The sequence below is a fragment of the Carlito syrichta genome, unplaced genomic scaffold (genome assembly GCF_000164805.1).
Source record: "Carlito syrichta isolate Samal-C Ts95f unplaced genomic scaffold, Tarsius_syrichta-2.0.1 Scaffold308261, whole genome shotgun sequence".
NCBI classification, from domain to species: Eukaryota; Metazoa; Chordata; class Mammalia; order Primates; family Tarsiidae; genus Carlito; species Carlito syrichta.
Window position 1 is genome coordinate 171307 of NW_007252357.1, and position 14335 is coordinate 185641.

The following is a 14335-nucleotide window of genomic DNA, read 5'->3' on the forward strand; positions in this document are numbered from 1 at the left end:
AACTCATCATTGCTTTCTTTTTTCAATAGTAGTGAAAGATTTTAAAAAAGAGTGAGAATGTAGGAAAAAAAGTAGTTCCCAGGATCTATTATTCTAGGTATTAGACAGAATATTAGATAAGACAGCTGGAGACTGACAGAGTCTTTAAGATGCCATATGATTTCTGTGCATATGTTTCTTTGTCTAAGAAAGGGGAGAATAGTCATCGATAACATGCCCACGTGTCTTTGGTGAGCTTTAATGGGGACTCATTCAGCAAAACGAGGAAAACATTCACTTTTTATTATGCTGTTGTTTAATATTATGATGCGTTTTAGTATAAAACACATTTTTATCATTCTATTTGCTTGCAGCATTTTATCCACTAAATCTTGAACCAGTCATTTAGAAACGCACCTTGAAGCATTTCAGTTTAGGTCTTTATTTATATATTTTGTCATTTATAGATAGTTGCATTCAGTTGAGTGGCATAATATTAAGTATGTTTCGTCTTTGTCCCTGATTTGGGTCCACAGAGCTAAAACTCTTGGCATTACCTGAGTGGTAGGAGTGGGTTTTTTTTTTGTTGTTGTTTTTTGAGTTGGAGTCTCACTCTGTCGCCCAGACTGGAATGCAGTGGCCGCTCCCGGCCACCGCAGCCTCGACCTCCTGGGCTCTGGCGATCCTCCCGCCTCAGCCTTCCAAGTAGCTGGAACTTACAGGAGCGCGCTACCACGCCCAGCTAATTTTTGATTTATTGTAGAGATGAGGTCTCACCAAGTTGCCCAGGTGGGTCTCGAACCCGCGGGCTCAGGCAATCCACTCACCTCAGCCTCCCAAAGGTGCGGGATTACAGGCTGAGCCACCGAGCCCGGCTAGGAGTGTTTTTTATACTTAGTGAGCTTCTCTGATAACAACTGAGTTATGAGGTGACTTGGGGTAGAGCTAGACAGCCTCAAAATGGGACCTGTCACCAGAAAGAACAAGTGATTAGAGATGGGAGGACTGGAGCTTCCAGCCCCACCCACCAGTCTCTAGGAAACTGGGGGAGGGGGCACTAGCGATCAAGTCCTACAAAAACCCCCGAGCAAGTGTTGATGCACTTATCAGTTGCTTAATTCATCGAGGTGCTGGGAGGATCATGTGCCTGAGGAGGTCATGTAAGGTCTGGAGCCTCCATAGCTTGCCCTCTGCATATCTTCATCTGAGTGTTCACCTGTGTTCTTTGCAATAGCCTTTGTGATAAGCCAATACACGTGTTTCTCTAAGTTTTATGAGCCATACTAGCAAGTTAATTGAACCCAAGCAGGGAGTGGTGAGAATCCCAACTTATAGCCAGTCGACCAGAATTGTAGTGATAACCTGTTGCTTATGTTTGATGCCTGAAGTAGGGGGTCAGTCTTGAGGGGCTGAGCCTGTTGCTGTGGGATCTGACACTATCTCCAGGTAGGCAGTGTCAGAATGGAAATGAACTATAGAACACCCAGTCGGTGTCCACTGGAGAATTGCTTGGTGTGTGAGGGGAAACCCCACATGTTTGGCCCCGAAGTGTTCTGTGAGTGTGTGAGTATAGCAGGAGAAAAAAAAAAAGGTCTTTTCTTCCTATTGTAAGTCTCTCATTATACTCAAAACAGTCCTAAGATTTCACTTGTAAGTGAACTTTAAAGCTAACAAACAAAACAAAAACAAAAATTAGTCTTGTGTCAACAGTAGCTCAAAAATAGAACCGTAGGCAATGTTCATTGGCAAGACTTACAGTTTTTTTTTAATGTGCCAAAATATCTATTTAGGCATAAAATACTATTCAAATTAATGATATGATTTTCTTTTACTTTTTTTCTTTTTTAAAAAACTGCAGTGTTTTAGAGAGCTATTCCTCTCCTTCAGCACTTGATTTTGATTCTTTTTCATGTGAAAACTGTAGCTCATTGAATCTGTTTCATGTTTTCACTAGTATAAGTATGGCAGAATTTTGGCATAATATACAGATATTTTGATACTTAAAAATAAAGAATTAAAAACAATATTTTAATTAAGTAAATCTTAAGAATAAGAGTGTAATTGTTATAAATTAAATAGTAAGAGGGAACTAATAGCTAGGGAACTAATAGCTAGGGAACTAATAGCTGGGAATAAGACAGAGGTGTTCTTGTTGGGTGCTAAGGCTCTTGCCTAGATCTCAGCACTTTGGGAGGCTAAGTGAGAGGATTGTTTGAACCCAGGAGTTCAAGACCAGCCTGGGCAACATAGCAAGACTTCATCTCTGCAAAACTTTTTAAAAAATTAGCCAGGTGTGGTGGCAGGCACTGTAGTCCCAGCTACTCTCAAACTTGAGGTGGAAGGATCTTCTGAACCCAGAAGATTGAGGCTGCGGTGAGCCGAGATTGTGTTACTGCACTCCAGCCTGGGTGACAGAGTGAGACACCAACTTAAAAAACCGAAACAAAACAAAACAATTGAGATGGGTGTGGTGGCATGCACTTGTAGTCCCAGCTACTTTAGGCTGAGGTGGGAGGATTGCTAGAGGCCAGGAGATCAAAGTTGCAGTGAGCTATGACTGCACTACTACGGTACTCCAGACCAGGCAAAAAGCAAGAACCTGTCTCAAAACCCCCCCCCAAAAAACCACCCAAAAAACCTCAAAAAACAAATGTTTCTCAGTGTGAGTGGACAGAGGGAGGGCTGGCAGCACTGAGATTAAGATAGTAGGTACAAGCAGGACGACCTTGTGGGATTCCAGTACATTACATCGAAGGATGTTGCTTCACATGAAGAATTTGTGTCTGATGTGAAATTATAAAAAGTGGATTTCTACTTATGAACTACAAATTACAAGTGCTCACCTAATAGAAATGACACAGTGATAGTTGTAGTGTGTGTTTTTTGAGATCTGTAGTACTTGTTAAGCAAGCTAAAATTAGGTCCTACTTAGTGAGCATGTGTAGATGCCAAGCACCTTACTTTTTCTATTTCATGTAATTCTCAAGAGTATCCCACTCAATAGATATGAATTCTCTTTCTAACTACCAGTCCCTCCTTTGGTCTTGTTTCCAGATAAACTGGTCTAGCTGCTTTCCTTGTGATCAATCAAAGATGAGAGGCAAAAACTGAGAGAAAAGGGAGTTTGTTTCTTGCACCAGGTTATAGGGAGACAGGCGGTATCAAAAACCCACTCGAAGGCAGTGCAAACTTAGAGTTTATAATTCATAACCCCTCACCCACCCCCAAAGCTAAATTAACATGACTGAAGATCCTAATTCTCCTTTTACCCACCCCTGAGGATGAATTAACAAGGCCTGTGGGCAGTTTCAGCATGACCCCAAATCTCCTAATATGATTTTCTTTTTTTTTTTTTTTTAGTTGGAGTCTCACTCTGTCACCCAGACTGGAGTGTAGTGGCCGCTCCCGGTCACCATAGCCTCGACCTGCTGGGCTCCGGCAATCCTTCCTCCTCAGCCTTCCAAGTAGCTGGAACTACAGGCGTGTGCTACCACGCCCGGCTAATTTTTGATTTATTGTAGAGATGAGGTCTCTCCAAGTTACCCAGACGGGTCTCGAACCCACGGGCCTGATGTTTTTAAAGAAACTTTTTGGGATTTACAAACATATGAACTTTAAATTTCATAGTTCTTTAAGAAGGGGATAGAAAGTTACAGCAATCAAAGAAGCTACCTTGGTACATTTAGAGAAACAACTTTGAATCAAACGTGAGAAGTGTAAGAAACCCCTGTTCCCACAGCCTTGGCTTGTAACAGTGCCCCTTCATCTCTATCCTTCATGAGTGTATAGGCTGCCCAGGAAAACAGTTCCTTTGACCTCGAAGTTTCACTGAAAAATCAACTCACAAAAGGCAGATTAATTGGAGAAAAGGTATACAAATGTTATTAACGTGCTCACAGAGGAATCACAGAGTGATTGCCCATTCCCCAGTGGGGCTCAGAAGCTTATATACAAGGGGGCACCCCCCCAATAACTGGAATTTATTTATTTTTAAAAATCGTGTATTTATTTTTACATGTTAAAACTTCAGTCTCCTTCAAAGTACTCTTCGTTTGATGCAATACACCTATTGAGATGCTTTTCCCACTGCTCAACACAGCTTTTAAACTCATCAATTTCAATGCCTTTTAGTGTTTCTGCTGCTTTTTGTTTCACCTCTTCCATATTGGCAAAGCATTTCACTTTGAGGACTTCTTTCATCTGGAGAAACAAAAAAAAGTCACTCAGGGTGACGGGTGAATAGGGAGTGTGGGGGACATGGGTCACGCCATTTTTGGTCAAAAACTGCAGAGCACTCGATGCAGTGTGGGAAGGTTGTTCCTGTAAACCACTCATCATGAAATGGGCACCCACGTTGAAAGAATCTCCAAAAAAAATTAACTAAAGCCGAATGCAGCCTCTCACAACAATACTAGCTGGTACACTGATTCCAAGGAGTTCCTAGAACACTTACCTAGTGGGGGAAGCCTGTACTATGAGGGGCCTGCCCTCCAAAAAATAATTCTGTTTTCTTTTGGAGGGGTGTCCCCCTTGTACCCTACTGGCAAAACAGGTTATGGAAGGGAGAAGAGAAATTCTGTTGAGGGGATTACTAGGAAGAATGAGTGGATCAGGGAACAGAGATTAATTTGTAACTTGTGAAAAGGTCTGTTCAGGTGTTGGTACATTATTGGTCCTACAGGGAGGAGGAGAAGACTAGTGAAATAACCTCTGATTCCAATTCTACCTCCCCCAGTCCCTGATTCACCCATTCTTCACAATGTAGTCAGGGGGTGCTCTTTCTAAAATACAGATCTGGCTGGGTGTGGTGTCTCACACATGTAATCCCAGCACTTTGGGAGGCCAAGGCGAGAGGAATGTTTGAGACCAAAAGTTTGAGACTAGCATGGGCAACGTAGTGAGACCTTGTTCTCCAAAACATCAAAAAATTAGCCAGACGTAGTGGTGTGCCTGTAGTCCCAGCTACTGGAGAGGCTGAGATGGAGGGATTGCCTGAGCCCAGGAGTTTGAGGCTGCAGTGAATTGTGAACCTGCCACTGCGCTCCAGTCTGGGTAACAGAGACCTCAACTCAAAACAAACAAAAAACACAGATCTGATTATGTCATTTCTTTGGGTAAAAAAACTTTCTTATTGGTTATAGAATAGAATAAGTTATTTCACAATCTGCCCTAACATTTTTTTCTCATTGTCTGTGGATACATGCTACTTACTCTGTACTTGACCATGGGCTTTGTTCTTTCTAACTCTGTGCCTTTGGACTTACCATTTTCCTTGCAAGAGCATGCTGGTGAAGTGATACCTATCTTTCTGGACTCAAATGTCACCTCCTCTGTGAAGTGACCTTGAATACTACTTTCTCTCTCTAAGACAAAATAAATTACTGCCTCCTTTGGTGTCCTAGTAGGGGTGTGCATATCACTATTGTTATTTTCATGATGCTTCACAATACTTAGAAGTGTATGTATCGCCCCTATGGGTTGTGAGCTCCTCGAGTTCAGGGACTATGTTTAATTGACCTTTGCATGGCCTTATTCAGGGCCTCTGGTTCCTTATTTGATACATGGAAATAACTCAAGGAAGTGATTTTATTCTATCATAGAAGACAAGGCAGATGTGGAAGGATGACACTGTAGGAATTCCTTAAGCTCACTCCTCAAGCGAAAGGCATTGAAATTTAATTGCAAAGTACAACCCATAGTGCTCTTTTCATTCAAACTTTAGGAAATAATAACTGTTCTTTCTGCAAGGATTGCATTTATTTGATTAAAAAATGGGGCACAATGTTTCTTTAATTAAGCAGTTTTCTTCCTGTGTCTAAAATCAAGTACAATTTCCCCTTTAAGATCAAATGAACTTTGAAAGAAACACAATTGATATCAAAGCATCTGGTATAGTGCGTGACGCAGAGTGGGTGCCGAGCAACAAAGTTCATAGAAAAAAGAAGAGCGGGAGGAAGAGACCCTGCAGAGCAAGAATCTTAGGTGCTGCTGCCAAACAAAGATCAATCAGAACTAAAGAGGAAATGACTCTGAAGTGTGGAGTTATTTTAGAAATTACTTACCAGGGATGCTATTCTAAAAAAGAGAAGTATTTCTGTAGAGTTTGTGTGCCATTATTTCCAAGCTTCATTGTTTTTGCAGAAATGCTGAATGTCAAAACTGGCGTCTAATTATGTCTGCTCCAGTAGTTTTGGGGGAATATGTTCAGAGGACCCCGGAGTTCCCTGGCAGCAGCAGCCTGTGGGTATTGCTGAAGCAGCCTCTTAGGCGTGTGATGCTCTCTGTTGATCACCAAAGAACTTCCTTTTTTCTTGTAGAGATGGGATCTTGCTATGTTGCCCAGGCTGGTCTCAAACGTCTGGCTTCAAGCTATACCTCCTGTGTCAGCCTCCCAGAGTGCTGGGATTATAGATGTGAACCACCATGCCCTGACTCCACCAAATAACTTGTACTTTATTTTATAAAGGAGGTTTCTGTGTACAAGTTTGTTTGAAGAGGTCAGGTGCAATGGCTCATACCTATAATCCCAGCACTTTGGGAGGCAGAGATGAGAGGATTGCCTGAGCCCAGGGATTTGAGACCAGCCTGAACAAAAGTCTCTACAAAAAAAAAAAGTCAAAAAACTAGCCAGGCGTGTTGGCACACACCTGCAGTTCCACTTACTTGGATGGTTGAGGCAGAAGTATTGCCTGAGCCCAACAGGCAGAGCTTGTGGTAGCTGTGAGCATTGAGCATTCCACTGTACTCCAGCCTGGGCGACAGAGTGAGACCCTGACTAAAAAAAAAAAAAAAGGGGGGGGGGGGGGAAAGAAAAGAAAATTAGGAATTTGTTTTAGGCATATTTAAAAGGTGACAAAAGACACTGCAATCATCAGTGACTGAGAGGAAAGAGAGGTTTAGAAGCTGAATTGAGCGATTCTGACACATCTCAGTAATGTTAAGGAGAGATGATGTCATTCGACATAAGTGGCATAAAAGGGATCATCTGCAGTTCAAGAATTTAAGGAAAATTAAAAATGAGCTAGGAAAAGAAAGAACATTAAAGAAGGAAGACTATTTCTATCATGGGAAAAGGAAGTTGAATAATAGATGAAACAAGTCTAAGGAAACACAACTTAGTCTGAACAAACTTCCAGTAATGTTATTAGGGAAAGAATAGACCAGAGAAGATAGTACTGAAAAATAAGCACAGAAAACTCATGGATGTCTTGCCTAAAATTAATACACAAGAATGTAATCCGAGAAAGATATGTCCTAGCATCTTACCAGGTAATAGCAGAGGAGAAAATAATGCAGTCATTAATATTGCAAGATTAAGCTTCTCTCTTGTTTTGGGGGGAATTAGAACGAATTCATGCAGAATAAAGCAATTACCACACATGAGCTCTAGTTCAGGTTCCCTGCCTCCCGATGGCATGCACGGCTTTGTGCCATGAAATCAGAGTAGACAAGACTCAGGCATGTCATTGGAATCCAGCAAGTTGTGAACCATACGTTTCAGGGCAGAAGGGATGCTGTTTCAACTTCAGGAATGAATTCAGGAAGGCTTCGATTTAGCATAAAGGGGATTTTCACATTAAAAAGACCAAGTTGGAAATTACTAGCACCGATGAAAAATGTATCATTTGTGTGTGTATGTGTGTGTGCACGTGCCACAGTGAAATAAAAATGAACTGGAGCACGGAAAGTAATTTACCCATTTAAAGATACAATTGTTTCATTAATATTTACTTATACCTGATTAAATATTCATGGTGGCTTGCCTTCCCTCCGTGTCTAACAGTGTTGCATTCATGGCCATCTGCACCAGCTCAGCACACGGGAGGTCTCAATTAGCAATTCAGGCTGACAGTGGACTCTCAGCCAAGGGGCCCTTACCCGGCAATGGGCTGAAGACCAATGATGAGTTTGTCTGTGGGCATAAGCAACAGTGAGACAGACTTGCCCTGGGTTGCCATTCTAGTAGAGCTGAGGCTACAGTGTCACAGTCCCCTCAAGGACACAGAGAGGATGATTTTAGGAATGTCTAAATAAATACGAGCAAGTGATAAATCTCTGCCTAGGGTCCCTGCTATCCTGCAGGGAGCAGTACTCAAGGTGTGAACAGGACTGGAATTGGGGTTCTTGACACCTAGCACCATGCTTCCATCTGCCGCCGCGAGGTTGGGCAGCAGATGACCCAGTTTATAATCTCAATTTAACAATCTGTAAAACAGGAGTGGGGCCAGATGCAGTGGCTCACACCTGTAATTCCAACACTTTGAGCAGTCAAGGCAGGAGGGTTGCTTGAGCCCAGGAGTTTGAGATCAGTCTGAGCAACATAGTGAGACCTCCTACTAAAAAAATAAAGAAAAAGAAAAGAAAACAGGACTGGAAGTGTCTCCCTCTGAAGGAGGTGCTGGGAAGGCAGCTACATACCTCAGTTCTTTCATGGAAAATACAGCATGGGTTCATCTTGTATTGTAATTACCCATACCGTGTTTATGTCTTCTTTAAACTGCAAGTCTCTGGAGAACACAGACTACGTTGTGTTCACTGTGGTCTTCCAAGAGCCTAGCTAGCATATTAGCTAGTAAATACTGCAACTATTTTTTTCAATCATTCAGCCTTTGAGGAGGCTATGGTTTACTATAGGACATGATATATGTATATATTTTTTTGAGTCGAGGTCTCACTCTGTTGCCCAGACTGGAGTGCAGTGGCATGATCATGGCTCACTGCAACCTCCAGCTCCCGGGTTTAAACGATCCTCCTGCCTCAGCCTCCAGAGTAGCTGGGACTACGGGCACATGCCACCACTCCAGGATACTTTTTTTGATTTTTGTAGAAGAGGCCTTTCTATGTTGCTAAGGCTTGTCTCAGACTCTTGGACTTAAGCAATCCTCCTGCCTTGGCCTCCCAAACTGCTCGGATTACAGTTGTGAGCCACCATACCCAGCTCTTTTTTTTTTTTTTAAATAGACAGTCACACAGGCTGGAGTGCAGTGACACAATCACCGTTCACTGAAGCTTCGAACTCCTGAGCTCAAGTGATCCTCCCACCTCAGTTTCCCAAGTAGCTAGGCCTGCAGGCATGAGCTACCACACCTAGCTAATTTTAAAATGTTTTTTGTCAGTTCTCACTATGTTGCTCAGGCTGATCTTAAACTCCTGGTGTCAAGCAAACCTCTTGCCTTGGCATCCAAAATGGCTGAGATGACAGATGTTAGCCACTGTGCCCAGTCAGAACATGGTATTAAAAGTGGCTGACAGTTCTGTTCATTGTGTGAATGTAAATTCACTGTGGAGGTGTTAACACACAATGCCTGGATAACACTGCTGTCCACTATTAAAAATCAAGTGCTAGCTTTTATTTCTTCTGGATTTCTGCTAGACTCTTCTGAAACAGAGTTGAGAGCCGTATAGAACCATGACATTTGTGGGAGGCAGAGAATAACACTGTCCCCCCCTCCCCAAGCATGTCCATATGCTCATCCCCAGAACCTGTGAACACGTCCCCTCACATGACAGAAGGGACTGTTTGGACCTGGTTAAGGTGAAGAAGGATTTTGGTGGGGGAGATTATCCTGGATTATTCTGGTCAATCCAGAGTAATCATATGAGTCCTTACAAAGGGAAGAGGAAAGCAAAAGAGTTGGCCAGAAGATGGCTTTGAAGATGGAAAAGACACACCAGTGAAGAGTGTAAGCAATCCCCTGAAGCTGGGATCCCAGTCTCACAGCCACAAAGAACCAAATTCTACCAACAATCTGATTTGAGCAGGAAACAGATCCTCCCCTAGAACCTCCAGAAAGATAAGGACTGTCAACACCTTAATTTTAGTCCAATGAGACTCCTACTGGACTTCTGAACCACAGAGCTATAAAGATAGCAAATTTGTTGGTGGAGTGCAGTGGTTCACGCCTATAATCCCGGCACTTTGGGAGGCTGAGACAGAAGAACTGCTTGAGCCCAGGATTTTCAGACCAGAGACTATCTTGGGTAACATAGTGAGACCCCATCTCTGAAAAGAAAGAAAAATATTTTTTAATTTATAAAAAAATCTGTGTTGTTTTACATCACTAAGTTGGAGATGATTTTTCAGAACAGCGACAGAGAACTAATACAGCATCTCTGACTAACAAACCACACTTGCCATTAAGCTTTCAGATCCTCCAGGGATTTTAACAGCATCAGGGTTGTACTTAGACATTTACTAGTGGTCAGGATGAAATCAAAGTGCAAACGAGTTGTTCTTTCTTCTCCTCGGAAAGTGGCATCACGCTTTCCTTTTTACTGCCATCTGTTTGGAAGCTCTTTGGACTCCCATTTGGTTTAAGTAGGGGAGCAAGACATAAAACCTGATTTTTAATTGGTATTATTTAGTCTGTTTCAGCAAATGTCTCCAGAGCTATGTCATGTGCAAAGTGAAATCACCTCTATGCTGTGTCTTTAAAAGCTGGGGAAGTGCAGAGAGCCGCCGTAGCAGTCAATACCAATTTCCACATCTGGATCAATACCATCGGATGGCTCTGTAGCTGCAAAGATTGTTTCACACACAGGCTCAGGGAAAGGGAGGGCTGCCGAGAGAAAGGGAATTGGTTTTAATGATTTCATGACTTTGAGTATTCCCTCTCTCCCTCTTTTCTTTAAAAGAAATAAATACATAAAATTAGAAACCAAATTTACGAACCTGTCAGTCCACATCAAATCTAGCTTCTTTCCCTGACCTGTCACCAAAAGTGGCATCCAATCTAGCAAATAGTCTCTTCTTTGTGGGGGGTTATACGTATTGAAGAAAAGGAGTGATCACACTGTCTGCCATGATGCAATAATAAAAACGCTTTGTATGTACAGAAGGGTTCTCCTCAAGGACTTTCCAGTCAGTTCCAGGAGCTACAGATAGAGAAACAAGGACCAGCAACCTGTTTACCAACAGCTACAGAGAAAAAGCTGACGTAGTAACTTCTAGATTGTATCTGTGTGCATATGTTTGAACAACATGGGACTGAATTTTTTCTGCGGTGCTTTCCTCGCAGCCAGTCTTTTCAGTTCTGGGGCTGGAGTCTCCCTGATGAGTGGGGCTGGGAGTTGTTTTTCACAAGGCACAGTTGTGGGGCTGCAAGGGAATGCGACTGCCTTTGAATCAGCAAGGGAAAGGCCAGCACCCGATGCCGTGAGCTTTGGGGAAAGCTTTCCCAGCTGGTCAGGGTCCCAACCATTTCTCCTCCTGGAAGTGGGCCCAGCTTTGAGGCCCCAACAAACATGCTGTGCTGCCACCGAGTCCATGAGCTCACCTCCAAAGAAGGCTGACCCTCGATCCGCGAAGGCAAATTCACCGGCAGGATGAGCCAAACAAAGGAATAAATATGTCCCCTCTGGGCCCTGACATAATGGAGAAGCTTAATCCTCAGCTTGGTAAATGCCACAGCCACAACCGTGACCAGCTCAATCTTTAAGGCAGATCAAATGACTGTCAGGGATGGTTCTGTGGAAGTCCCAGCTGGAGGCCAGGGGGGTTTCAAGAAAGCCTGACTTTTCTGTACCGTAATTATGAAAATTCTCTTCCTTGGCATCATCACCGGCCTTTTATTCGACTTTACGGTGTTACAAAGCATTGCTTATTCATGATCTCAGTACTCCTCACAGCACCCTGTGCATTTGATCCCGTTTTCATGACTGAGGCTTAGACAGAGAAAGTCCCATGGTCAGGGAGGCAATTGCTGAAGTGGCTTGGGGTTTCTGACTTTTACAAACCACAATCTTTCAGCTCATAGTTTGTCTCTTTCCATCTGACCTGGGGTCTTTGTGACCTCAAGGTAACTGCCTTCTAGATTAGACTCAACACTCATCTGGCTTGCTTTTACAGTCACCTGAGATCTGACTGACGTACTTCAGCCCCGTCCCACACAGGTTCAGCCCCAGAGGTGCTGGGAGTTGGACATTTATCACACCCAACCACTTAAAAAACATAAACTGATTATTTTGAAATCATGAAGATACAGGTACTCTTGGTGGTGCTATCTGCCAAGTTGATGGTAAACATGTCGGTGTATTTCTCGCCAGTTCACAGCACATGAGTGAGAGCGATGTCTGAAGTTAAGAGGCAGTTGTTGGCCATTAGAACAAAGCAAGTAGACGGCTCCACCAGTGGAAATAAAACTGTCCTAGTATTATATCACAAGTCCTGGAGCCAGGAAGTCAAATTCAAGCTCAGACCCCAATTCAGTTGCCTTAAAAAATCAGACACAAATTTCTGCTCACTCACCATTTGGGCATATATTAATTTTTACCTCTTCATTGCTGCTAAAAATCTTTCAGAGAAGAACTCAAGTTTGACCAATCAATCCATGTTAATGACTTTGATATTGAAACCCTGGAATCCAGCTAGCAGTCATTAAACAAGAAAATAGTAGCAAAGAAATAAAGAAAATATTCAGAGAAACTTGTTACTATTGCTATATAAATTAAAAACAAATCTTCACATCCACCAATCTCAAAGGGACATTTCTGAGGATGAAATAATTGAACTTCACATGCCTTACCTTGACTTGAAAGTGAGTCATCCCAGCACATCTCTAAGCAGCTGTCAGTTACTATTATTTCCACCATGCAGAGAAGGAAGTCGGAGTATCTTACAGAGGTAGGGTGCCTAACTCACAGCCACATGGCAAGTTGTGGGCAAAATTAGAATAGGAATCCCAGCCAACTAATCTGTGGTTATGGAATCAATTTGCCAAATGATGCAAGATGTAATTAAATAAATGCCTATGCACATGGTGCTATGCATTTAGTAGGCGCTCAATAAATTTCATGGCATGAGTGAGTGATAACAAAATGCAAAACAAATATGCTACACTGTGACCCCAACCAAGTGTGCCATTTTAAGACCCTAAAGAAAGAGGGTTAGAACTGGCATACACAGGAAAATCCTAGAGGGACAGGATCTACATCTAATGCCCACTCTGTTTCCTTTTCTGAGGATGGGATCAGATTGCCTATCAATCCCGGCCGATTCCTCTCTGTCCCAGTTATTGAGCAAACATATACAAGTGAGCTTTAGTTCAATGCATGTTAAGGACTGACTGCTTCTCTCTCCTGAAACTTCAGAGAAGTAGGAGAATGACCAGAGACCACCAGGAAAAAACAATTTAAACTCAGATTTTGTAAACATGCCACGTCTTTTTCTTTTTAATGGTTAGTTTCATGTTTCGCTGTGTTTTAATAGCTGCCTTAAACTATATAGCTGTTATCAGTTACACACACGTACAAAATTATAAGTTCCTTGAGGGACAGACAGATCATGATATATTCTGTGTGAATCTCTCCTGGGGGGGTGCCATAAATACCCATTGGCTACAAGAATAAATTTGATGGCCATCTAATGACATTTATTTTTCTTTCTTTCTTTTTTTCTTGAGTCAGGGTCTCATTCTGTTGCTCAGGATGGAATGGAGGGGCATGATCACAGCTTACTGTGGTCTCAACCTCCTGGGCTCAGGCGAGTCGTCCACCTTAGCCTCCTGAGTAGCTGGGAATACTGGCAACTGCCACCCTGCCTGGCTAATGTTTTGATTTTTTTTTTTTTTTTTGTAGAGATGTGGTCTCACTACGTTGCCCAGGCTGGTCTTCAACTTCTGGACTCAAGCAATCCTCCTGCCTTGGCCTCCTAAAGTATTGAATTCTAAGTGTGAACCACCATGCCTGAATGACATTCTTTAAACAAACATTTTGAAAACTCCCCTTTTATCTGTATGTATGGGAAAGGGGGGACTGACATTTTTTGATCCTCTTTTCACAAAAAAGTGGCTCCTTGAAATTTCTACTCGTAAATAATAATTCCCTCAACCAGATATGGGATGGTTGACCAGAAATGCTGCCCGTGAAGAGCAAATTACCTCTAATTGTGAGAAGGGTGATCATTATAACCTAAAATAAAAGAAGGATTAGAGCCCTCTAGAAAACTAAAACTATGGGAAGAAAGCATTCTGCTTGTTATTCCCCAACCAGACAGTTTTGAGATCTACCTGCTTATCACCTGTGTACTGGTGAACATTGTATAATGACTACTCGTCATTAGGCTTAAGTGGGAGTCATTTAATAACCAAAAGGAAGGAAAAGTCACTTAATTTAGCTGTTAGCCATAAGATTTTGTTTTGTTGGGTTCTTTACTGGAAGATTTATGGGAGCTTTTTATATCTACTTTTATTGTTTTATAATCAAACTAATAGCTGTTAATTGATTTGGGCTATATTGGGGTGAATGTAAAGCAAACATCAGGAAGAATTAAATACAGTGTGGGCAGTCTGAGAATGTGAGTGCAGCCAGGAGACATTTTGTAAAATAACAGTGGCATTTTCGATGGTTATTCAGCATT